Source organism: Pteropus alecto, unplaced genomic scaffold (assembly GCF_000325575.1).
Source record: "Pteropus alecto unplaced genomic scaffold, ASM32557v1 scaffold68, whole genome shotgun sequence".
NCBI classification, from domain to species: Eukaryota; Metazoa; Chordata; class Mammalia; order Chiroptera; family Pteropodidae; genus Pteropus; species Pteropus alecto.
Window position 1 is genome coordinate 8,105,170 of NW_006441386.1, and position 10,632 is coordinate 8,115,801.

The 10,632-nt window shown below is 47.0% G+C and overlaps 1 long non-coding RNA gene across 1 annotated transcript in view; it reads left to right on the forward strand.

The window, feature by feature from the left end:
• The first annotated feature begins 9,047 nt into the window (after positions 1–9,047).
• The window catches only part of LOC112485264, a 38,579-nt gene continuing 36,994 nt past the window's right edge, over positions 9,048–10,632 (forward strand). The window contains exon 1 of the long non-coding RNA XR_003048390.1: positions 9,048–9,118. This is a non-coding gene — a long non-coding RNA (uncharacterized LOC112485264). The remainder of the gene's footprint in view (positions 9,119–10,632) is intronic.

Here is a 10,632-nt window from a genome sequence, read left to right on the forward strand (position 1 = left end):
AAATAGCAATCTTCCCATCAAAATAGAAAATGAAAGCTAACACCACCACATGCACAGCAGCAGAATTCATCAATTATGCCCTCTCTCTCGACAAATACTCTGCTCACTCACTCGAGTAAACCCCATGTTCATGTTGACAAGTGTATAGCTTTGTGTTGCCGAGAAGACAAATGTCTTACTCTCCTTCAATTATTGGTTATATTGGTCATGGTCAGCTATGGTTTCTTTCTCAGTAAGTGTGATTATTGGAAAAAGATGTGAAAATCAAAGTCTGTGTTCATATTTCTAGGAGTTCAGCTTGGGCAATCTAAAAATCATGCACACAGTTGAAATGTGGCTCCAATGAGTACTTTGAATACAGGGTAGTCTGACCCTGAGGGTATCCTTGGGAACACCAAATATATATATTTGTTTCTTATTCTTTAATGATGGAGTAAAAATGGTGGGCTTTGGTGCTTCGAGTATTTCCTTATCACCAATAATTAATGTCTATACAAATTATGCCAATATAGATATAGAAAATTGTATGGTTTCAAGTTAAGACACCATACATAGTTTGAAATTTGTGATGGATAAGCTAAACTTTACTTTTAACTCTGTCAGTATAAGGCAAATCTGGAAATTTTTAGGACTCCTGGTGTTGGGACTTACAGGGGTAAGAAATGGGTAATGTTCCTTTCACTACTCATGCCAATGTTTTGCCAACAAAATACACCTGCAGAGGAGAATCATTCACGTGGCACAAAGACTTACTGTTTTGGAAAAAAGAAAAATTTCTGTAAAAATTCCGAAAACACAGAAGACATAAAGTGCATCTGAAATCATTGAAATTGTGGCAGGGGGAGAGAATATTGATTTCCTGGTGAAACTGTCACAATCAAATTATTACCTGCTCACTCATAACAGCTTGTGGAAAGTAGAACATACCTGAAATTCAGAGTTAAACATATTTTATTTCTGGGAAAACAGTGTTTATCATTAAGAAGTCATGACAAGTATATTTCATCTGTGAATAAAAGCAATTTGGAGGGAGTTGCTGGAACAGATAAAGCAAGGCATTCTAACTTATAAATGTGTTGATGCCTATAGAGGTTAGCAAATTCAAAATGAACTCACCAGGAAAATTTTACAGGGCACGCCAGATGAAAGCAGTGTTTCCTGATTGAATACCATGTGACTAGGCCACTGGGTGGGCAGTGAAAGAACCACAGTACGTTTCAGTAAGAAAAATCCCAATCACTATCTCAATTACAGAGACACATAGCTTTTGCTAGTATCGAATAGATGATTAAGACTAACTTCTATATGGTCATAAAAACTTATCTGCAACAAATCAGAGTGTGGTTCATAATACAGGTGGTCAAGTATACAACTGAAAGCTTGACGAACGTGGGGAACATTTGGACATGCAGCAGTATGGTATAAGGAGGAAGAACCAAAGCTGTTTATATACTGTCTTGTCCATTGGTTGGACTTTGTGATGCTGAGGCCTTTGCAGAAAAATGAAAACACTGTGAAGTGCTTTCACGGCATTCATTTTCTTGTTCTGTGCTATCCATTCATCTGTGAAAAGATTGGTGATTACCCAAAACACATGTAACAGGAGTAGCGAAGAAACACACAGGATGCCAGGGAAGTTTGCTGAAGTCATATTGGGCTGTACATCACCAGGCTTTGTCTGCTGTGACTGAGTGGCTTCCAGAGATTATTGAAACTTTGGAAGCAGCACTTAATGATTATCAGACACACAGGTGGCCCATGAATTGAGAACTCCTGTATACGTGCTAAATGTACAGGAGTTTTTTCCTGATGAGCTTCAAAGTGAAACCATAGACATGTTTTCATTGCCTTCAAAAGTAAAAGCAATCTATATTGTTTATCATCTCAGAGAACTGATGACTATTTCAAAACTGTTGGGTAAAGAGCAAAGGAAACTTGCCAAAAATTAATCTCCAGGGTTCAAAGTAAAAACAAAACAAAACAAAAATCCTTCCCTTCAGGGAAGAAAAATTCTGGCGTGGGACAGGGCATATGTGTGTGGGGGGAGATCATAGAAATTCAGATAGTGAATTTTTCTCTACTTTGTCAGAACAGCATCTGACAATATTCAACCCATAAAGTTTCGGTTACTGTATTACTGAATTTAAATGCATGCTTTTTGGCAAATGATTACAGTAAAACAAATTATATTTTAAATAACTGTTTAAATGCAGTTAACTGGACATATGGGATACATTTGCAGACCTGATGTAAGAAAGACCCTAGAGCTTGAGTCTTACTAGAGCTGCGTAGAGCTTAGCCTATGCCATTATGCCTAGTCCAGGTGGAGAATCACCCAGTCATGCCTGCGTCCGTCTCGCTTCTGCATTTGGCACTGCCTCGGCCAAACCCTGGGACAGGTGAGGAGGCTCATTTTCAACCCTGTGTTAGAGCTGAGAGCTGACACTGAGAACAGCTGGGTAGGGACTGGTACCAAAACGAGGGAAATGAAGGAGCTCCGTGGTGCCTTGGAGAACTTTATGGAACTGTCTGAGAAGTGAGTGAGCTTTACAAATTCTGTCTCATCTCTGGGAAGCCGGCCCTGGAGTGGGCCCAGTTACTGTATTTTACCCTTCAAACCTAACTCACATGTCTTCAGACTGGCTGCTCCAGTTTCAGTGGAATGAGGCATGGTTGTAGGAATGACATAATAGAAATCATTGTGTTATTTTGTGAAATGTTTATAGGTAATTAAAAAATAAGCCTTTTAGAAAATAGTTAAGCAGTAACATCTTGTCGACTTCTTACTTAGGTCCACTGGTAGAGAAGGTATTATCACTGTGTCCAAGTTTGACAGGGTCATTCTACTCCTGTCAAACACAGATTCTACTGGAGGAATGATTGAATGAATTAAAGGGTGAGTCTCCAGGATAGTGAGGTGGAGACCAAAGATCCTGGGTTCAGGAGGAGAGTCAGGGTGTCAGGGCAGGACTGGCCCAGCCTCCTTTCTATAGACTCAACATTTTGGGTCTGACTGCTTTGAAGATGTTTGTATTGAGCTCCAGGTAAGTGGCTGCCGTTGGATGGGACCGAGCAGGTTTGGGGAGTTAAAAGAAAGACTCAGCAGGATTTACCCTCTCAGGAATACCTAAGTTTCCATTTGTGATGTCTGCTCAAATGCCCTTGGTATATAACTCCTATCACTCTACACTGCCACCACCTCCAGCTCTGTTCTCCCCAGAATCCATGCGTTGGGCCTGAGGGTGCCCTGAAAAGAGCATTGATGAGTTGGGAAGCCTCGGTGCTCCCTCTGTCCTGCTGTAGCCTTGCTCCATGACCTCTGGAAGCCTCAGCCCCACCATATGTCATGTGACCTGCCTGCCAAAGCCTCTGCTGGATGGTGTTAACTCACATCTATTCCTCCTAGCTCCCTAGGGTGGGGCTGCTGACTGGCCCCCAGAAATCTCCTTCCCTCTGAGAGAGAATGTATTAGAGTTGTCCAGAGAAACAGAACCAATAGGATGCATAGAGAGAGAAAAGAGATTTATTATAAGGAATTGGCTCATGTGATTATGGAGGCTGAGAAGCCCCATGACTTCCTGTCGGTGAGCTGGAGGCCCATGACAGCCACTGGTGTAGTTTCAGTCCCAGTCCAAACGCCTAAGAGCCAGGGGAACTGATGGCATAAGTTCTAGTCCAAGCCTGATGGCCTGAGATCCAGCCAAGTGAGTGTTATAAGTCCTAGCCTGAAGGCTTGAGAAGACCAATGTCCCAGCTCAAATAGTCAGGGAGAGAGCCAGTTCTTTCTTCCTCCACCCTTTTGTTCTGTCTGGGCACTCAAGGGATTGGATGAGGCCCACTCCCACATTGGGGAGCGCAAGTTGCTTCACTCAGTCTACTGATTCAAATGCTAATCTCTTCTAGAAACACTTTCGCAGACACACCCAGAAATAATGTTTAGTCAAATACTTGGTCACCTCATATCCCAGTCAGGCTGACACATAAAATTAACTGTCACAGAGATGGTGGACCCTGAGCACTGGAGCTGCAGGCCTGGAAGGTTTTGGGGTAGAAATGTGTGGTCTTCTAAGGTCTCAAAGAGAAGAAGTAGGGTGGGGGTGAGCATCCCCTGAAGACCAGCTGACCTCTGACTGCATGTTGTCTGCTGGTGGGGATCCTGGACTTACCTGAGCCTCAGTTTCTTTAACTTCGAAATGCGAATAAATTAATACTCTCCTGGAGGGTGACAGTGAATCTCAAGTGAGATGATAGACAGAAAAGCACTTTGTAAAGTACAGCACAAATGGGAGACTAATCCCAACCTGGTTCCTAACTTCTGGCACGCTTCCCTTCCTGAGGCTTTCATTTGTGTCTTGCGTAGGGTTGCCAGATAAAATACAGACTAAATAATTAGTATAAGTATGTCTCAAACATTGCCTGGGACATACTTACACTAAAAAATGTGTCGTTTATCTGAAATTCAAATTTAACTGGGTGTCCTATATTTTCATTTGCTAAATCTGACAATTTTATCCTTGTAAGAAGCCCAAGATGAGTGTTGGCCTTATCTCAGTTAACTTCCACCGCACCATCAGCCGACTGGGAGAGGAGAGGTTTATTTATGTGCATTATCCCTGCCTCTAATGGGGAGAAACCACAGGGCTCCAGGGACTGACCAGCTTATGCAGAGAGTAAGGCAGGAGGGCTAGGTCCCACTCCACCCCAACCCCAACTCTTCCTGAATAGCCTGCTTGCTGCAAGGAGGGTGGGACTGTGGACTGCTTTTCTCAGAGGTAAGGACAGCCTCTGTCATCTAGATAACCAGTAAAAACAATTTTTCCTGACATGCATGTTGAAGCATTTAAGGGGAAGTGTACCGTTGTCTGCAGTTTACTTTAAAATGCATAAAGAAAAAAATAAGGTGGATTTATGAATGAATGAATAAAGGGATGGATGGATAGATGATAAAATATAATAAAATGTTACTTGTAGAACCCAGGACGTGATATGTATGCATTCACTATGACACCATTTCAACTTTGCTGTATATTTGAAATTGTTCATAATAAAATGTCGAAAAAATTTAATTAATTAAAATAAAATTTTAAAATTCAATCCTTATAGAAAAATTGGAAAATACAGAAAAATGGACTCCCAAATCTCCATTCTCACAACTCAGCAATATTTTTATGTATTTCTTTCCTGCCTTTTTCTATGCACTTGCTGTTATGGTTGTTATACAAAATTGGGACCATTCACCATTCCTATAAGTCAAGCTCCGGAATACCCTGGGGCAGAAGTTTTGTTGCCCATCCCTATCCCCCTTTCTAGATGGCTTCCTAGCCTGAGCATTTCTCTGGCTTTATCTTCCATTAAAGAATCATCACCCAGCCTTGCAAATATTTTAATGTCCTTCCTGGGCTGGAGGAGGCACTCACTAAGACAGAGCCCCTCCCTCCCAAGCGGGGCACTAGAGCCCAGGGAGGGACAGGGCAGCACTCAGGTGACCCACAGGTAGTTAGGACTGTGACACAGCCAATCTCTGTCCACTGGAGAGAGAGTGAGGGGAGGTGTCAGATGTCTGGAGGCCTGTGAGGTACAGGGCTTAGAGGACATTCTCTTGAGTAGGGGGGTCGAGGGCGTTATGTCTAGAAATAGAGTGGTCATCAGCAAAGAGCAGTAGGATGGGTGAGATCATTTAAATTTGGGTTTATAGTTAAATGCGTCATTTAAATTCCATTTCTACCTGCTAGTATCACCATTTCCCAATATTTAGAAGATATTTCTGTCTTATTTCTCTCTGTTAAGCCCTTAAAACTGGACCACTGTCTCCATGCTGGGCACAAACAGGGAGAGAAAAGGCTGAAGAGCCTTATAAGCCCAATATTGCTTTTACTCTGCCTTTTCAGGGAGGTGGTGAAGTCTTGGAGACCAAAGCACCTGGGCTGGAGCCCCAGCTCTGTCAGGTGCCCTTAGGTGACTTTGCATACATTAGTTCTCTCCTCTCAGCCTCAGTTTCCTGGTCTGTAAAGCAAAAGGAATGCTTTTTGTTTCTGTAGGAGGTAAGACAGGGCATATGCAGGTGTGCGGCATGGGGCCAGACCCAAGGAGGCCCTTTGTGTCGTGAGCGGAGTTGGCCTCCTCCCCTGGCCTCCTTAGGGAGGTCACGTTGACTTGCAGACTTGGCTTCGCTCCATCACACACGGCTCTCTTCCCTGGAGCCCGAGTGGAATGTTTTCTCTTTCCTCCTCCTCCTCCTTTTCCTGTGCACTGTCTGTGGGACTCCTCCAGTGTCCCAGGGCTCCTCAGGGGCAGCCGAGCCTTCTCCTGCCCGGCTCCTGCCCCGTAACCCACCAGGCTGTTTCCAATTTGAACGCCATGCATCTTGCCCCTTCAGATCATAGCCGCCTCTTTGATGGAACTAATGATGATCTAGGGCTCCAAGGCCCCGGACCTCCCCAAACTGAGATAAATCCTGCCTCTCTGCAGACAAGGGGCCTCCAGCCCGGCATCTGATCCCCTCATTCAAGCTGGAATGGGAGGGGAGGTGTCTCTGAGAGCCCCCTCTTGGAGAACAGTGTGGGCTGCAGCTGGAACCAAGGAGACAGGAAGAGAGGGATTTCTCCAAGGCTGTGAAGAGAGTCCCACCAGGCAATGGGGGGAGTTGGCAGGCTATGAAAGGGTCAGCTGGGCACGCCTTATCCTAGCAAGACTTGGGGGCACAAGCTGGAGCAGACAGCAATCACTTATACCTGCTGGGTTATCAGGCTCAGTTCCACAAACAGGCCCTGACAGCCTCCTTGCCTGCTGGGGACACAGGGAGGACTGACATCTATTTCCTGCTCTCAGGGGTTCAGGGGTGTGGGAGAGGGATTACAACCCCAATAGTGTGTGCTGGGGTGGCAGTGGGAAGCCTGGGCGCTGTGGGAGCACAACAGAGAGGACCTGACCCAGCCTGGGGAGCCTGGAAGGCTTCCGGGAAGAGGTAGCCCTAATTTGGTCCTTGTACAGGCCTCACACTGCACAGATTATATGCCCTACCCATAGCAAATTAAAAATAGAAAAGAATACTAAACCCTAAATCATAAATCTTATATGCCGAGAGAAAAGAGCTCTTTCTAGATTTTCTGATTAGAAAATTTGGATAAGCTCGACAGTGAAACTTAACTATCTTTGTTTTTTTGGTTCCGTTAGCGTCGTATGCAAATGATCAGGTATGTGTCCAGCACTGGCTGAGCGGACACTCTGGGCACGCCTGCATGTGTCTGTGTGTGGCTTTCCACAGAAGGGTCTGAGGAAAAGCAACGTAGGGGGTGTTAGGGATGGCAGTGGCTTCTTGTGGCCAGAGTTCTGGGTGCCTGAAGGCTGGTGGTGGTGGAGGTGTACCCAGGCAGAAGGTGCCACTCAGCAGTAACCAGCTCCTGTAACTCTACGGCCTTCTCCAAAACCCAGTGTGACTCCAGGGCAGGGAATTTATTGGCTCTACTGCACTGACCAGGTACGCGTTGGTATAGGTCTAAGAGGCCTATGAAGCTGCACTGGTTTTATCAAGTGAAGAATAAAGAGCCACTATCAGCAAACTGGGGCCCTCCCCAGCCCCTCCACCCTGGGTATCCTCTCTAATCACGGGCTGCTGCCATACCTCCCATCCTATTCCCCAGCTACCCTTGGATGCATTGCCATTGGCTGGTCTCTCCTGAGCACATCGTGTCTCTGAACAGGCCATTGAATGAGGGAGTAGTAGGTGCCATGCTTCCACAGGTTGGAGGGCTTGTGTCAGAGTCAGTGGGGCTGGGAGGTGGGGTGGAGAGACAAGACGATCTGATTCTGCCCAGGGACATTCCTTTCTGAAGAGGGCAGCTGCCCAGACAGCACCCCTTTCTTCCCAACATCCCCAACCTTGCCCTCTGCTTTTTTAACCTTTCATTTCCTCCTCCTTCACCCTCTGCTGCCAACAGCCCAAATTCCACCTTAAATGTGTTAATTTAAAAAGTTAAAATTAATTCAGGTTTAACTAAAGAACTTTGGGCTTACCAGGCTGAGGGTAGACGAATTTTCCCAGCAGATGGCTCTGTACTAACCAACACAGGTGTGTGTCCTTAGCTGGAAAGCAGGCGTTCACCTGGCTGGTCCCCAGACTGCCCCTCTTCTTGGGGGGTGAACTCCAAAAGGGATTTAGTACTTCTGTCAGCCCCCCTCCTCCCACCTCAGCCATCTGTTAGGGTGACTTCAGAGACCCCAGCAGCCTGGGCCCAGGCCCTACCTACCTCTATCTGTGTGACCCAATTTTCTGAGCTTCATGACCTCTTATAAAAGGCTCTGAGGGGCCTTCATCCAGGTGGTGGTGACTCTTTGCAGGGGCCAGAGGAAGGAATGAAGGTGTAGGGGTGGGAGAGAGCTTCGCCATGGGCCTTGCTGTAAGCCAAGTCCTGCCATTTTGAGCAGCTTCTGTCTAGAATCCCACCCTGGAAGCCCCACTCAACTTACCAGAAAACAGGTGTGTGGCCCCAGTGTTCTCCTGACTGGGAGCCCTGAGGTTAGGGGCTATCCTTGCTTGTTTTTGAGGCCATCACTTTGCTCCGGGCAGTAAATACAGTTGGTGCCCAATAAATGTCTGTTGTGTGGAACTCTATACCCAGAATACCGGCCCTGTTCAGTCACGCAGCAGCCAGCCATGGTCCCTGGAGAGGGGTTTTGGGGTGGTGGTCTGGTGGGGTGTGTGTGGTCTTGCAGAGACCTCACGGGGTGGTGGTGGGGCAGTTGGGAATTGTCTTGCCAGGCTGGGCTAGGCCAGACACGGACCTCAACCTTAGCTTTACAGAAGGGCTGTGGCTTCTCACCCTGGGGCGGCAGCCATGCACCCAGAGGAGGAGGCGTCTGCAGTCTGTGCCCATCACCTGAGCCGCACCGGGTGGGGTGGATAACTATTATTGGGAGAGGTTAAAAAAAAAAAAAATCATTATCAAATAACTACAGCTTGAAAAAGTTGGCGGGCGGAACGGAAAACGCGGCCTGGATCACGCTGTGGCCGCTGCCGCTCCAGGCGCACCGCGCCGCGGTAGCCTAAAGTGGGAGGAAGCACATCTGTAACGCATTTATGTGATGTTCACCTTTGAGACCGTGCGGCTGGATGGAGGCGGTGAGTTCACGCGAAAGGAAAAACTCTTTAAGAGGCTTTCCTTAGGGGACCTGCCTGGCGCAGGCAGCCGCGAGCCCAGGCGGCGGGGAAGGGCGCCCCCTGCCTGGCGCGCGCGGAGCGGGGACTCTCGCCGGGGTGGGTGTGGAAGTGGGTCGGATGGGATGGGATGGGGAAGGGAGTGGGTGCCACCTCTCTGAACCTGTTTCCCAGTCTGTATAAGAGGTGGCTGGATTTTAAGGGCCCTTCCATTGGGAACATTCTACGAGTCCCTTCTGGTGTGATTCTGTGTCCCTGATGGAGGGAGAGGGACCAGCTCTTGGGTGGGAAAACTGCAGGAGGAAACCTCTTTATGTCCTGTTATTGTCAGCTCTGTCATTGCCTTCCCGGCCCTTTCTCTGCATTCCACAGCCAATGACAGCTTCTGGATAAGGGTTTGTCACCTGAGCGAGGCCAGATCTACCTTCCTGGACAATCGGTGCTTAGTCCATGCAGAAGACTGCACGAGGCCCTGCTTCTATAGGAAGAGATGACCTTGCCCCTCCAACCTTCTCATTTCTAGTTGTTCCCACCTCTTAGGTCTTCAGCATGTCTCTCTCTCTCTCCCACCTTCCCTCTGGGGATTTCTTTGCCAGAGTGGTCAGCATGTGGTTCGGCCCTCCTCATTCCCTTTCCTCAGTCACTTTGAAGTTGGCCCAAGTTCCCTCACCAGAACATCCCAGGGGCTGATTTTGCCTCCAGAGCAAAAGCAGATTGCAGGCTGACTCAGGCTTCCAAAAGGCCTCTGAGCTCTTCAAAGTTTGAGTTTTAAAAAAGCTTTTAAAAGGTAGGCTGTGGAGGACTGGAGAGATGCAGGAGTGAAGTCCAGGGACTCCTCCCTGGGGACTCCCCTACACACACACACACACACACACACACACACACACACACACACACACACACACCCTGACTTGCCCAAGAACAGGGCAGAGCTGGAACACTCCCAAGGCCCAGAATTTCTACCCTTAATATTATGTCATTCCCAGCCTTTGCCCACCAGGAGACAGAAACCACTGGAAAGATACTATTAGGTGGAGCCAGAAACACAGACAGTCCTTTTGTGCAGATTGTGGTCAAGTAGTCACTTGACCACAATGGTTAAGTGACAAATTGGTTAAGAATGGTTAAGATGGCAAATTTTATGCTGTGTGTAATTTGCCATAAAGTTTTTTTGCAAAACAAAAAAGCAGATCCAGAATTTGAACTCAGGTCATTTGGCCCTAGAGCCTGTGCTCTTATCTCTGCACTCTATTGTATACCTAGAAGATGCTCAATAAATACTTATAGATGGAATAAATGGAAATAATGAATGAGTGACTTCAGAGGCTTTTACATATGCTAGTTTTCCTTCTACTCCCTGCTGCCTCAGTGTCCTCATCTTACCCATGGCCCTGGGCACATGAGGTCCCCATGTGTGTCTTCATAGTGGTGGTTTGGGAAAACCCATCTTTGCATTTTCAGTTGTCTCTCTCTTTCCC